At 36.8% G+C, this 15,302-nt stretch overlaps 1 protein-coding gene across 2 annotated transcripts in view; it reads right to left on the reverse strand.

The window, feature by feature from the left end:
• LOC115348565 (heparan sulfate glucosamine 3-O-sulfotransferase 1-like) overlaps positions 1 to 15,302 on the reverse strand; it is a 58,281-nt gene that overhangs the window by 22,969 nt on the left and 20,010 nt on the right. Inside the window, exon 3 of one of the 2 annotated variants that reach the window (XM_030031456.2) lies at positions 7,862 to 7,910. The exons of the other annotated variant lie outside the window; for it this stretch is intronic. The gene's annotated coding sequence lies outside the window, so the exon portion shown is untranslated. The remainder of the gene's footprint in view (positions 1 to 7,861; positions 7,911 to 15,302) is intronic. 2 annotated transcript variants of the gene reach the window in all.

Consider the following 15,302-nt stretch of genomic DNA (forward strand, 5'->3'; position numbering starts at 1 on the left):
TGGATGAAAGAAGCCACACTGTGTTTCTCATACCAACTAAGTTATGTTAATTGTAGTGACAACATATACTGGAGATCACTACTGCAAAGCCATATAAATGCCAAAGTTTTCAAATTGATGTTCCTTCTGCAGAAAACCAAAATGGAAACATTTCAATGTTTAACAAAAATGGTATTTCATTAAAATATGTTTGATAGGCCTCAGTTAGGACACTAATATGGGCTCTGAGAGAACAGTCAAGTATCTGATTTGTCTGATTGAGAACTAATTTTCCATCATTAGATGTCACGTCCCAATTTCTCAGGACGATGACTCAGGTTTGCTGATTCCCAGGTCAGGATTAAGGTGAAATGACACCATGGATCCTTTGACTCACAAAACTCAATTTTTATTTGCTCACAAGAATTGATTGGTATGCTCACAACAGAAACTGGCATGAAACCATCGTCAGTAAACTGTAATGTGCTAACAATGCATCACCAAACATATACTACAGGCCTTGCTTATCTGGGAATCAGTTCAGGGCAGACAGTAAGGTGAGCCCTGCCGTTGGGTCAGGAGGTTCAGAGCAGACCCCCTTGCTTTCTAGACTCCTTCTCAGAGAGGAGCCTGGGGGCGGCTGAATCCACTCTTAGTCCCAGACTTGGTCAACGGTTTATGTCTAAAGGGATGGGGTGTAGGGATTATGGAAAAGGAAAAGGGAGAGAGAGAGAGAGAAGAGAAAAGAAAGATTTTGCCGGTCCTGGGTCCAGCGTTGGTTCAGTCAGCCGAGGGGTCCGGTTCCGGTGGGCTTGCGCGCCCGGGACTTCAGTTTGTGTCCTTTTATCATCCTTGCCCCTCCTTCGGGCGGGCATTTGGCTAATTGGGTGTCATGAGCGGTTTGTGAGCCTTTGGGCTTGGGGGTCGTTTGGGGAGTAACTTCCCCTTCCCTGCATGGTGAGCTGTCCCGCTCAGCACATCAGAACTGGACATCAGAGCAGGGAGCTGTGCACCCTCCAGCACACCCTCCCCCTCCTGTTGCTGATGGGTGCTGATCGGCTTCTCTTCATCTGTGGTTCCTTGCTAGGCAGAGTTCCTTGTTATGCAGAGCTTGTCGTTAAGCAGAACTTGCCCCACCACAATGTTTGAGACATTAACTCCTTCAGTCTCTCACATTAGACCACAACACTTCAGGAATAATGCTTATATTTTCTCCTCCTTATCCACCAGCTTTTCTGTCCTTTTCTCAAAGAGAAACATCTTAAAGAACAGCATACCTTTTCAACTCCGGTTTAATTACCACCTGCATTGGGTTTTCAGTTTTTGAGCTTGGGAAGTTGATAATAAACTGCAGACATAGCTGCATAGGCATAAATATTGTTGCTGCCATCTGCTGCCATCTATAGTTTTGAAGAGTCCTAAAGGTAACTGCACCACTCACTCCATCAACAGGACAAGGCATACAGTAACAGGCTGCAAACATACGTTTTTAGGAACTTCAGAGAAGAAGTCTGAACAAGCATGTTACTTTTATCACCAATTAGTAAAGGCTAACAACTCTGCCAAATGTACCATCATTGTCTGGAAGAAATAAAAGCAATGATGTTCTTCAATAAATGTTATTCCTTTAAGCAGCGTACCTTTAGAATTCTAGCTCTTTCATCCACAGTTATAAATGCACAAATGGAAAATCTGCAGCACAAGACAATCCACTGTGTAAAGCAGTACTTGTCATTGCAACTCTTTTACACTCCTTAAGATCATGCTGAACTTAATAGGACTTGTGAATCCTCAGCACCCTGCATAGTTAGGAATTCGCACTAATCTCACCTCTCCACGGTCAGTTCTAACATTCAAGTCTCCTCTCGGGCAATGCCACTCTTTCCTCCTCATAAATTTGTCATAAGAATACTTTGTCCTGTCTTTACGGATGCATTCTATTTAAAGCATATTTTAATAAGAAAGGTTGATTTGGCAAACTTTCAAGTCTTGATCTATGCTGCCTTGCTTTTGTCTCTTCCTTGCACTCTGTTCTTTATCAGTCTCAAGGTAGATCTTAAAATGCAGCATCCAATTAAATGGTATTTCAAGTTTCTGTAATTAGTTAGGAACCATTCTCCTTTCCTTCCTACTTATACACATAAATCCCCCAAGCTTAAGAAACAGAGTGGGATAAAATAGTACAAATAAATTTTCATAACTGAGTAACATTTATATGCATATATACAATATGTGGCATCACAATGCCACAGAATCACAGAAAACTGAGGTGGAAGGCACCTCAAAAGGTCACTTAGTCTGCCTGTCTGCCCCAAGGCAAGATCAACTATACTGAATCTATTCTTGACAGATGTTTGTATAACCTGATCTTAAAAAATTTCCAGTGATGGAAATTCCACAGCTTTCTTAGGCAATCTACAAAAATACAGTTACAAATTGCACCTATATTCAATGTAGCAAAATGTTCTTACTGACACTGGTCTGCAGGGTTAATCTTTTGCCAGTTTTAATGCACAATATGGCACTCTTGAATTCATACACATAGTAAGAATGCACACATATCTCTGTGACTAGGCATACAAAATATATGTTGGTTTTCAGTTTTATAAAAAGAGAAATTCTGCATAACTGATCATGAGTGCTCTTAAATTAGTAAGACTTCATAATTAATCAAGGTACAAATACACTGCATTCTCCAATACAGTGTAATCTGTATGCTAAATAAAATTATGTATCTCACTTTCATATTATTTTTGTACAGAAGGATTGAGATGCATTCATGTACACACATATATGTATACACACAAACCCCCCATGGGTGGGCTGTGATTTAATACAAATGTATAATGAAAGTATTCCCAGGGGCCTACGTCCCTTGAAGCCAAAGGATCCAATGATAAACAAATTAGCACCTTCACAAATGAGAATTCTATGGTCAAGCCAGCTGGCTCTTGACACTTGTCTGCATTCTGACTTGCACTGAAGGGTCAATATAGCAGTTTATTCACGAGCATGATCTGGGAATCCCAGTTGCTCGTAATTAGGATGTAAACTTAATTCTCTACTAACAACATAACAAACAGCAGGATTATATTTGCAAAGGCATCAGTTCTTTCCAGAATTTAATACAGATTAACTAAGGCTTCTAACTTTTTTCCTTTTTTTTTTTTTCTGCTTTATGAGAATAATTTTACTAGACTGATTAAAATTTTCATGGTGGTAGAGAGTGAAAGATCTTGCTGTTAGAAGAAAAGGACTGCTTTAAGGCTTTAGTCCTGATACCTGGAAGAAAAAGGTACCAAAATTAGATCCAAAACTATTTTGAAAAGTGGAAAAATGAACAATCTCTTTTTTGCTTTTATATCCCCTAGAAAAAAGTTTTGAACTTGCTGAGTTAAATATTGACAACACTCTACCAATAAGTGTGTGTGGGCTTTTTCAAACAGCTGGAACATTACCTATAGATTTTTGCAGGTTCACAAGCCCTGGGCTCACATTTCCAGTAAAAGCTGCTGTCTAATATACAAAGCTAAATGCCCCAGGGACATTGAAGTGAACATATTTTTCTGCTGTTTTAAGCACACCAGCAGTCATTTGTAGAGTTTACATGACTTTCTTGTCAATACCTGCTGGTCACAGTTGGTGAAGAAGCAGTCTCTCTTATGATCTGCTTGCTAATTAAGCATGGCAGTAGCCATTCAGAGTGAAATTTTCAACAACCTGACACACAAAAGGAAAGAATCACATGTATTCTCAGAAGGCCTCAATCTTTAAATCATTTGGATTCTGTAGTTACTGCAACTTAAAGATAACAGAAAATACTATGCCAGATTAGCATGCAATTTTTCTGCTAAACTATAACATACTGCATATAGGACAGATGCTTTAACCCTAATGTTGCACAACATAATTCTTTAAAAGAAGAAAAGTTAAATGGATTTGAAGCTATCACAATATAGGCCAAAAACCTGCATTGTCTACTGCTTCTCCTCATTTTCTTCTGTGCTTCATAATCTACCCTTGTCTGTTGCCATCTTTCATTTCTCTTCAACCAACTGTACCTTATTTCTGTTGTTAGATCCTCTACTTGCAGGAGGATTGCAGTTTTCTCTTTTGATGCTTTTCTGCACACATAACATCCTAGAAAGTATCAGCAAAGCTATTTCATTGCCCTATTTTAAATTCTTTTTGTTTTCTTGGCCTTCAAAAGCCAGTTGCTCCTTTGCTGAATGACTACCTTCTAACATCTCCTTGTTTCCTCATGTTACTCCTCCTTCTTGGTTTGTATCCATGTTGTCTCTTAGTTCATGCTTAGATTATAAACTCTTGTAGGCAGAAGTCTTTGGCATTTGTACAGCCCCACCCAGTGGTCGTAGGCTTGAATTCCAAGACACATTGTAATACAGTAAAAAAATAAACCCACTACTTTTCCTCCAACAGTTGAGATTTCACTATTTTGTTAAGCCCTTTCTGTGCAGGGAGGACAAACCTGGAGTGGCTGTTAACCAAATCATATTACTAATTAAGAACAGGGTGTTTAATCTGAGTAGGTAATTAAATAGAATACATCAGTAAAGTGAATCTTTTTTGAGAGAAATCTTCAGATGGCAAAGGCATTAGTAGAACTACCAGAGGTGACTAAAAGGCCTCTTCCCCCTCAGAGCAAAAACCCACTCCACAAGGAACAGTATCACATCCAAGCATGTTTTTGATCATTTACAAGCCCAAATTCTTTAAATAAAATATAATAAATGTTTCTTTGTATCTAGTTTGTGGTTGCAACTTTTAAGTTCTTGTCCACCTATGCCTTATATTCATCTTCTCCTCTGAAAATGGACATTTGACATAATTGTAAAAAAAATGTACCTTTTGCAATTTTGGACAAGAAATATAGCAATGAAATACAATTTTCAAAATACCCTAAGGACAAGAATGCAATAGAAGATGCTGCTTGTAAAGGCAACTGGCACTAAAAAAGCTTAGAGAGTCTAGTACTTTAAAAAATCTGAAAAGTGGAGGACTTTCCCACATGTCTGGTAATAGAAATTAGACCTGAAACAGTAAGCTTCTAGTAGGTACTGAATTGCCTTATCTACCTTAGTAAGGTAATAAAAGGATCCACAGTTGCTATTGGCAACAATGGGTCATGTTCCAAAAGGAGAGTGTTAGTGGGTGACAAGTCAAGGCACACAGAGAAGACCTCAGTCCACCACAGCAGACTGTTTTTAAGAAATAACTGGTGTGCCCCTTCCCACTATAAATAGTCTTGATTTTACTTTGGATATCGCAGGAGGTGAGGCAGCTCTCCTGCCCAGACACTGCCTAGTGCTATTAATGCATAAGTTCTATAATATACTTCTGCTGGGAAAATGATCTGATATTGATATTGTAAATCTGATTTTGAAGAAAATAATACTTTAAAAACTACATAGACTTTATTTTGAAGCCTAAGTAATTTTTTTTTTCCCCATTAGTGACAAACTAAAGATCCCCTAACAGATAATAGAATAAAAAGACTTCAGGAAAAAATATTTAAGACTTCATTTTAAAGACTGGTATTCTTTCCCTACCCTTTGGCCATTTTTTTTAGTTTCTTAATAGTAAATGAGGTTGAGCTACTAAGCTGCCTGGAGAGAATACACAGTAGAGTTAAATAAAGAATCAAAATCCAGATACAGTGAAAAATACAATTAAAAAAAAAATCTAGGAAAACTTTTTAATTAAAGTCTTCCAAAGAGTTAGAAAGCCTTTAAATTTCAATTTGATGAAGTTGTACTAAATGAGATCTCCCCCTGGTTCTGATAATTTTATTTCGCTTTTCCACTGTAAACTTTTTTCTTTTTTTTTTAAATACCTTGTCATTTCATTGTTATTTATTCTTTGAAATAAGAATTTCCTCTTGCACCTCTTGACTGAAATTTTTGTTGCACCTATAATGAAATATTTTCTGCTGTGGAATACTTGCAGCATGCTGCCAGTGATCACCCACGCTGAGAGCCAATCTTCCAAGTTTTCACCTGCCTGCAAGTAAAATGACTTGAAATGTCCACAGACAAGTTTCCTTGCTACTCCTTTCCCCCAAATATTTGCCACCTCAAAGGAAAACATGAGCAGAGAAATGAATGTTGGGGTAGGTGATCCAGAAGAGATCCAGAAATTGTCTTTTAAGATTAAAGAAATCGAAATCAAATTCAAATAAACTGTCAGAGGGTAAATGGTCCTTTAAGAGGCTTACTTGAGGAGAATTACTTTTCAGAACTCGTCTGATACAAATTAATTTGTGTTAGAAGCCTGATATTCATCTCCATGAAATTTCTTCCTCTCTGTTCAAATCAGACTCTTATTAAACCCACTGAATAGCACAGTAAATGCAATAGTCTAATGAAATCTCTGGGACTTTCCTTATCCTGTAGCCCAGCTCTCAGAAATCAGAAGAATTTTATCTGGCCAGATGAGAACAGTAAAGGCCATGGTCCCTTTTAAGACATGTGTCATTCAGCTCCCCTCCTCCCATTGAGCATTTCCTCCTCTTGTGATCTTGGGATTCCACAGCAATTATCAAGAGATGAAGCTGAAGAAAATCTATTGCCTCCATGCATTTAAGACAGTGAGTCTCTCTGCCAGGACATGTGAGAGGGAAGGAGTAAGCTGCACAACAAAAGCAAGGGGATTATCAGCTTCGTCCCCTTGTGTTTAAAGCGCTGTCTGCTCTCTGTTTGAATGGTAGCAAGACTGCCACAAAGACCCTATCAACTTGTAGTATTTATATGTGTATTTTTAATAAGCATTTGTAATAAATGGAAAATGGTTAAGTTCGACTAACAATTGCATTACAAGAGTTTCTAGTATAATGTGATTTCTGTTGTGATTATAAAGCTGGTACATATAGCACGTCACATATGGTCAGTTAATTAGTTTCTGAAGTAAAGCATGACTAACCAACATCAAATGGCATGTAAAATTATAACTATGCCATTTACTCTCCAAGAAGTATTTAGCTAATTTTATGCCCCATTTTTGGCTTAAAAATTTTTCTTAAATTAGGGTACTTTGTTGATTGTAACTGTTGTCCTCTGTGAAATATATGTTGAAACAGGTAAACATAAAATGACACAAAAATAAGCCAATTTCCATAAACCAAAGTATTCTGGCTGCATCCTGCTGAAAGGTTTAAAGATCCACCTAAACTACACCACAGACAAAAGTAAGATAGGAAATGTTACAGCAAGCAGTGCTGTCAAACAGTAGCCTCACACATGAAATCCTCCATCAGAGAACAAAGAACAAAAAAGCCTTTGAGCTCCTTGCAACATCAACTGCCACTTACTAAATATCAGTATATTACTAACCATGTTTTTAAAAAATATGTAAATAAAAAAAGGTCACAAGAAAGCCACCAGGTAAATTTAACTTTTTTTTTTTCTGTCTGAGACTGTTGCACAAAGGAATGTTGTCTCTGTGCAAAAATCCAACACCTTTTTATGAGGATGTAAGAAGCACACAGTGTTTTGCGTAAAGCTAGTTTTGCCCTGAGTAAGAACTTTCTGGCATAAAACTAAATTAAAAAGAACAGATGGTTGCAGGAACATAGTAAAAAAAAAAAAAAAAAAAGAAGAAAAAAGAAACAGATATCAAAGCATCACCTTCTCTTTCCCTAAATTTTCCCTGAAAGAAGTAGAACAGGAAGCTTTAAGAAGTTTAGATCATCTAATCCCCGTAAGATTCAATCAAAAAAATAATATACCAAACACTTTATTTATAAAGAAGTGCCAGATGCTCAACATGGGCTAATCTGGACACTGCTAAATGGTCTAAAAAGTCTTTACTGGAAGTTATTACTTAACATAGAATTCATCAAACACAGTTTGGTTGTAAGTCTTACCTTGTTCTCTACCTGCCCTGAAGACATGGCATTACTGGTTTTCATTTACCTATGGAACATTTCCAAAAAAATGGAAAAAAATACTGGTAGGTAAACACCAAGAAGTATTAATAGTGTGCATAAAAGGAAATGTATTTTTAAAAAAATATAAAATTCCTCACTTTCAGTCATTTCAGTTGTTTTTGTATAGCTCTCAGACATCATTATCTCTGGAGAGAGCATGGGATTACACTTCCAGTCTGCATCTGGGCTTGTTGAAAACTGACATCTTCTACTAGCATAAAATATAGTTTATAAACAAAACAGCCCCCTAAGACTTAATGTAAGAGATACAATCATAGCAACATTAGCAGATATACATGAAGTTGCCATGTATGCTCACATCAAGCTGCAAAGTGCACCAACAACAGCTTTAATGCACCCTACATTAGAGCTACTACACATGTGAACTCATTATTGCACGCACAGGAAGTCTGCTCCCTTGGGGGAGCGAAATGTATTTACATCTTTATAATCTATATTAAAGCTTAATGACTTCTGTAGCCTACGTTTGGACACAGGGATTTACTTGATTTGACCTCAGTCCAGGATGAGATGAGGTATACCTATCCATGGATACTGTGAATATTTCCCATTAAAACTGACACATTTGGAAATATAGCATGGAAAAGTCATCAAATGTCAAGACATTTGAGCAAACAGATAAGCTTAAGGAAAGAAGTTAGGTCTGGCTTGAATCTTTTATGTGTATTTAAATGTGTGCAGATTCTTTTCTGCAGTTAAATAATGATTTTTTTCATATGCACAGTCTGATCATGAAAGTTATGCTTAGTATTCTGCAGTAAAACAACATTTTAAGGAAGTTACAAGAATATCAATTTCATTCTAGTCTTTGATGCTCTTAGAAACAATTATAAAGCAGCAAGAATTTTAGAAAACAACTGTTAGTATTTAATTTTAATCAGAGATCAAAGTTACGAGAAGTGTTGAAAGCATCAGAAGTTTCTCAGAACAGCTCAAAACCCTTTTCATCTGACTAATTAAAAGTACAGTTACCTATAATTTTAACAATGTAAAATATGGATAACTCCAGTAATAATGACTATAACATATAATCTATTCTGTGGCACATCTTCAGGGCTTCAAAATAACAAACGAGTTACAGCTGTGAGTTAGGATGCTATTAAAAATATTGACCCGTGTTAATTTTAGAATCTATAGTAACTATTAAGAGCTTTTTTGTGCTACAGCAGTATCTGTACAGGTCACCATAGATGGGAGGAAACTAAAAAAAAAAGAAAACTTGAAGATTGGGATTGAAGAATGTGCAATTAAAGCATACTCGGTATAATTTCATGTCTCAAATATGTAATCTTCTAGCTAGCCCTGCACTCAGCCATTGCAAAATACTTGAGTCTGTAGTAAAAGTGATATATTCATCACGATTCATCAACTATATTTTAATTTGAAAGTTGGTAAGTGAAGGTATATATATATAAATACAAATAAAAGATTATTGTGGCGTATCTGGAGGGTAGCCTTGTTTATTGAAACAATAAGCACTGTTCTTTACCACTGCTGATACTACTAAATCACTTTAGCAGTAAAGTTTCTATTCAGAATTAGTTACTTGCCTGAAGTTATAAACCATTGCCTTTGTGTATGTATCATGTTTCAAAACAAATCACTAAGTGAAGCAGCTCAGAATACTCTGATGTGCTTGTAACACCTTTAATGTAGCTCATTTTTCTGAATGTGTTAAGGAAGAAAAATAAAAATTTCAATAACATCACATCATTTTTTATCTATATTTATTAGACAAGGAAAAAGAGCCTAACTACATTACATTTAGGCTATTAAAAGGTGCATAACAGGAAGTTTATGTATTTATTTACTTGTAGAACTGGTAGGGATCACTGTCTGTCACAATTACAGCCACAGCACTTCATTCCCAACTAGACTTTACCAGTGTCTGTTAACCCACAGCATGGACTGTGGGATTCATTCTTATCAAACTGATGAATCTCATTGTGCCATGTCAGTTTTCAGTACCACCAACTGCTCAAGCACATAAACATCAGCAACTAGCAGGGGCTCTGTAATACTGTATGCTATAATGCAGATCTGTGCCCTACACTGTCCTTCCTGATTTTCATTTTATGAAATGCATTTTCAGTTTCATTGCTGTGTTACCTATTAGCGAATGCTAAAAAGGTGCTGCCTGAAGCCGTATCCAGTGTCCCAAAAGGATAAGCTGAGGAAAAGAGGGGCAAACTAAAACCAAGTCAATATAAAATGTAAAAACAATTTTTTTACAACCTATTAGAAACAGAAGGCAATCTGGTAAAATTTTAGACAATGACAACAGGAAGTAGCATATATTGTAATATTATTGTATATTTTGCTCCAATTTTCCTGAAAACAAATCCTAAAATTTAAAAATAAATTATGACATCTGGAGAGAGTTTAAATGGGTTATTTTTAAAGTGATAGATGAGATAGGATTAAAGCGTTCTTTAAAACAGAGTTGCAGGTATAATAGTAATTAATCAGGATAGTAAGAGACAGGGAAAACTGTGAATTAATGATTTTTCAACTCGGGAAATTTTTGTTGTTGTTTCTAAAAATATTTTTACAAAACAAAATTGAAAGATGTGAATGGTGCTTCTATGACAGTGGCTTTGAGGGCAGAGACAGTATCTTTTTCTCCTCTCTTTGAAGAAACAATTAGAATAATCACATTCCAAAAAACACTTTAGAAACCTAAAAATTCAAGTTTAGGTTAAAGACTTTTCCTCAAGAACATCTACCTCTCTATACACCTATCTCTAAACCTCAGTACATGGGTTTGCATTTGCAGTTAATTTTCTGGGAAATGCATCAAAACCAAAAAGCCTGAATAAAACCTCATTTACATTTACATTTAATGGCCAGGATATCAAAGCTTTAAAACTTAATAAATGAAATGGTCAGCAAGTGATTTCCTAGAAAAGCTTATCAATACAGGAAAACACCTTACCTAACACAGAGTCATCATAGATAAATAATAAGAGAACAACAATGAAAATTCACTTTCACCTAAAAATACGTTTCTAAAATCCAAAGGCAATCTTCTTCTATCTCAGAGCACTATTATCTCTTTCATGGCTAAAAGAGGAAACTTGACAGTACCAGAAATGCTTCTGAGCCAGATTTGTTCTTATTCAAAGATGGTTTATACTTTTTTTTTTTTGCAAAAACACCTTATCAAATCACTCCACTACAGATACAGATTCTGATGCCTCTGTAAGTGACTAAACCCCCAAAGTTAGACCCTTCTAACCATGAGTTTCATACCTGAAATATAATCTAGGCTGTTGATACGTATAACATCTCATTTTGAGAAGTTCCAGTAAAACTGAAGGGTATTATTACAGAGATAGTTTCTCTAAGCAGTTGACTTAGCTTTGTGCACAATTGTAAAAAAAATTGATTTTGGAAGATGTCGCTTACTCCCAGTCAAGACAATGTGAAGTTGACCCAGATATCCTTGGGTACTAAACATATACAGGAGTTCATCTCAAAAAACCCCACACCAAAAAAACCTAAAGAATATTATGGCTACTGAGAGGTTTTGAATCTATGTAAAAGATTCGGCAAAACAGTCTACTGCCATGGGAGCTGTCAACATTACTACTTTGGCAGGGGAGGGATATATGACAAGCATACTAAATTATTTGGGTTTTGTTACCCAAGGAGAAAATGAAAACCATAACAGAGATACAATTCTTAATGGTACCAGTAGATTAACTGTCACTTTTCTAGCCAAGTAATCAAGGATTAGAGGTTTAGCTTCTGAAGGAAAGTTTTTGTTTCTAGTTTTCACTATTCCCACAAAATAAATTCCTCATAAAACCCTGCCATCCAATCTACTGGAGACATATTTCCTAATGTGAAAGCAGAAGCCTGACAATCTTTGTGTGAAAACTTACATGGCAGACATGCTATGATAGGAAAATCTCAGTGTAAGGTTTTCTCTCTGCTGACTCTGCATTTATATTGATTTGCTTAGTTTCCCTAGGATTACTTCACAGGTGGGGAAGTGATCTCCAGGCAGAGAAAGGCTGGTCTCAAAAAGTATTTCTTACACAGAGCTTTGCCTTAGGACGTGTCACTAGTGACATGCAACATATTTTTTATATATGGTTAAAAAAAAAAGAAGAATAAAAAAAGTATTCACACTGATTCTCTCCTTCCATTTTCATCCGTTAAAACATTTTAGACTTGTTAGATGATAATAGCTAAGATCACCTCTTTGGGTGGCACAGGGTTGAAAAATTTTCAATCTCATACTCAAAAGTTCTATCTACTAGGATAAGAGGCAGGAACACTTGACCCGTCTTCAACCAAGTCTGTGAGAGGGAAAAAAAAGACATTTAAAAAAAAAAAAACAAAACCCAAACACCAAAACCAGAAGCACCATCTATTGAAAACTGCTTTCCTTCCCAGGTTCTGGGAGGGCAGAGAGCTTCTTTGTAAGGAGGAGACAGGTATAGATGGGGATAGAAGGAATGTTCTCTTCTCCCTAGTTCCATAATTTAATTGAAGAGTTGTTCTTTAGGTATTTAAGTTTGCATGAAATGAGGATCTTCTGTGTAATCAATGCAGATGGTGTTCCTATCTTATTTGAATCAGTCTCTGAAGCCACCACTGCCTATGGAGAGCCTAGACCCCTAATTTCAGCTTTATTAGGTGCCAAAGTTGTAGGGCACAAAGAGGGATGTTTGTGTAATCACATGATGGAACAAATTATCTCTGACTAGTTGGCTTCGGCATTCTGAATTCTAATGGATCAGCATTACCTAAATATGGCCCTTTGCATCATCAGCTCCAAATGATTCTAGCATGAGATACAACTCCCCAAGATTACTTTCCCAAATAAGCTTTGAGACATACAGAAACAACCCATACCTAAACAGTCGTCAGTTCACCTCTGAGGTACTGAAGGATTTCTAGGAGCCCAGAAAGTGAACTGTACCAGCAGGCTAAGGAAGGTGATTCCCCCCTCTACTCTGCTCTGGTGAGACCCCACCTGGAGTATTGTGACCTGCTCTGGAGTCCTCAGTACAGGAGAGACATGGACCTGTTGGAGCGGGTCCAGAGGAGGGCCACAAAAATGATCAGAGGGATGGAACACCTCTTCTGTGAGGAAAGGCTGAAAGATTTGGGGTTGCTCAGCCTGGAGAAAAGAAGGCTCTGCAGAGACCTTATTGCAGCCTTTCAGTACTTAAAGGGGGCTTATAAGAAAGATGGGGACAGACTGTTTAGTAGGGCCTGTTGCGGTAGGACAAGGGGTAATGGTTTTAAACGAAAAGAGGGTAGATTTAGACTAGATATAAGGAAGAAATTTTTTACAATGAGGGTGGTGAAACACTGGAACAGGTTGCCCAGGTGGTAGAAGTCCCATCCCTGGAAACATTCAAGGTCAGTCTGGACAGGGCTCTAATCAACATGAACTAGTTGAAGATGTCCCTGCTCATTGCAGGGGGGTTGGACTAAATGACCTTTAAAGGTTCCTTCCAACCCAAACTACTCTATGATTCTATGATTTAAGATACCAGTCCTATTTCATTAAGGCAGCAAAAAGTTGATTATTCTTCTGAATCCTACCTTGGGCCCAGAAATCCCAGCCTACTGTGGTTGCTGCCAAGACTTCCTAGTGTTGCCTGCATCTCAGGCAACTATTTGTGTCTCTTGCAACATCACTGTGTTTCCCACTCTGAAAAGCACTACTTCATTTTCATCAATTATTATCACTCTCCTGTATCACAGGACATTTTCTTCCTAAGCTTCTGAGTGAGTTCCTTAGGTTGACAAGATCATTAGGATTTGTGCCAATGGTGAATTTTGGGTCTGCTAGTAATGTCAGGATTTTGCCCAAGACCCTAATCTCAATCTATGATCTGACCAAAGACTCTCTTAGCAATGGCAAAATAGGCTTTTCCAATTGACGTAAGCAACAAACTCTTCTTTTTTGAGTGCAAGCAACACTGGACATGAATAATAAAGCACAAGTTGATTAAATTTCTGTATAAGATGTCCACAATGAATTCTGATGATCGAGTGAATTAAGAAACAACTAAAATCAGCAAATGCAGTAGAAACAATTTTTTGGGAAAAAAAGACTAATATCTGTACACCTTACTTCCTGCAGGCATCTACTGCTTGTGTAGAGTGAAACAGTACAAACATCTTCCCTGTGGTCAGAAGTTTTAATTCTGATACTTACTTTTACACTGTAGTTTATTTCCTTTACATCTCATGCTTTGTGTTGTGCAGGAATCTAACACAGGTGACAGATTCTGTGCTTGAGTTCTGGCTGATCAAGGTAGCATGGAAGGATGGTGTATGCACAACAAAAGCACTGGCTCCAGTCAGACCATCTTCCAGAAATTTTCCTTCTAGATGAATTAGTGCATTAGTGCTGAATCACAGTAGTAATAGCAGCACAGAATGTTGATACTTCAGGATACACACTTGTCTGCAAATAAAGGACTTAAAACACCATCTTAGAAATGTTTGGCAATCCCTCAATATATACTACTTTTGCAATTTTTTAAATTAATCTGTAATTCTGAATATCTTCAGTTACAAGCCTTAAATCTTAGAACACTTCTAAAAATCTGAATGCATTTTCAAATTACTTTATTCTGTGGAAAATTTAGCTCAGGCTGAAATTGAATAGTTATCTTAAAAAAAGAAAAGTCTGTTTTGATTTGTACACCTAACAGAATAAACTTCTACTTGCCTTATTTTCCTTATAAAATCTGACAGACATGTAATCAAAAAACAAGAATAATTTTTGGTTATATGATGACTCAGAATACTTTACCTTTTTTCCTATTGGAACAATAGGAACTCATTGGAGACATAACCCACAGGTTTTACTGAAATGCTTAACTTTACTGAAGTAATTAGACCTAGTGCATTCACCGAAGGAAACAAGAATATCAAGATCTTTTACTCTCATTTCAACAGATACATGCTTCAAAATAAAAGGCAATTAATTAAGAACATATGGTTTAAAAAATTTTCTTCCAACAGTATTTTAGCTATTGTTCAGTTGGCTTCCATTAACTTGCTTCTCATCTCTATCATCATGTAAAACCTACTTATCTATATGAGATTTGAGATATTTCCAAATAATAAAAAAACCAAACCCAACCCCAAAACCTCCCACTCTAGACCTCCCTCACAGTAAAAAACTGTTTTCTTTTGTTCAGATGGAATTCATGTGTTTCAGTTTATGCCCATTGTCTCTTATTCTGCCACTGGGCACCACTGAGAAGAGTATGGGTTCATCTTTGCACTCTCCAATGAGGTATTTATGAATACTGATAAGGTCTCCCTGAGCCTTCTGTTCAAGCACCCACATCTATGACAGAGAAGATTAGACACACAG

This window comes from Aquila chrysaetos, chromosome 11 (assembly GCF_900496995.4).
Source record: "Aquila chrysaetos chrysaetos chromosome 11, bAquChr1.4, whole genome shotgun sequence".
NCBI classification, from domain to species: Eukaryota; Metazoa; Chordata; class Aves; order Accipitriformes; family Accipitridae; genus Aquila; species Aquila chrysaetos.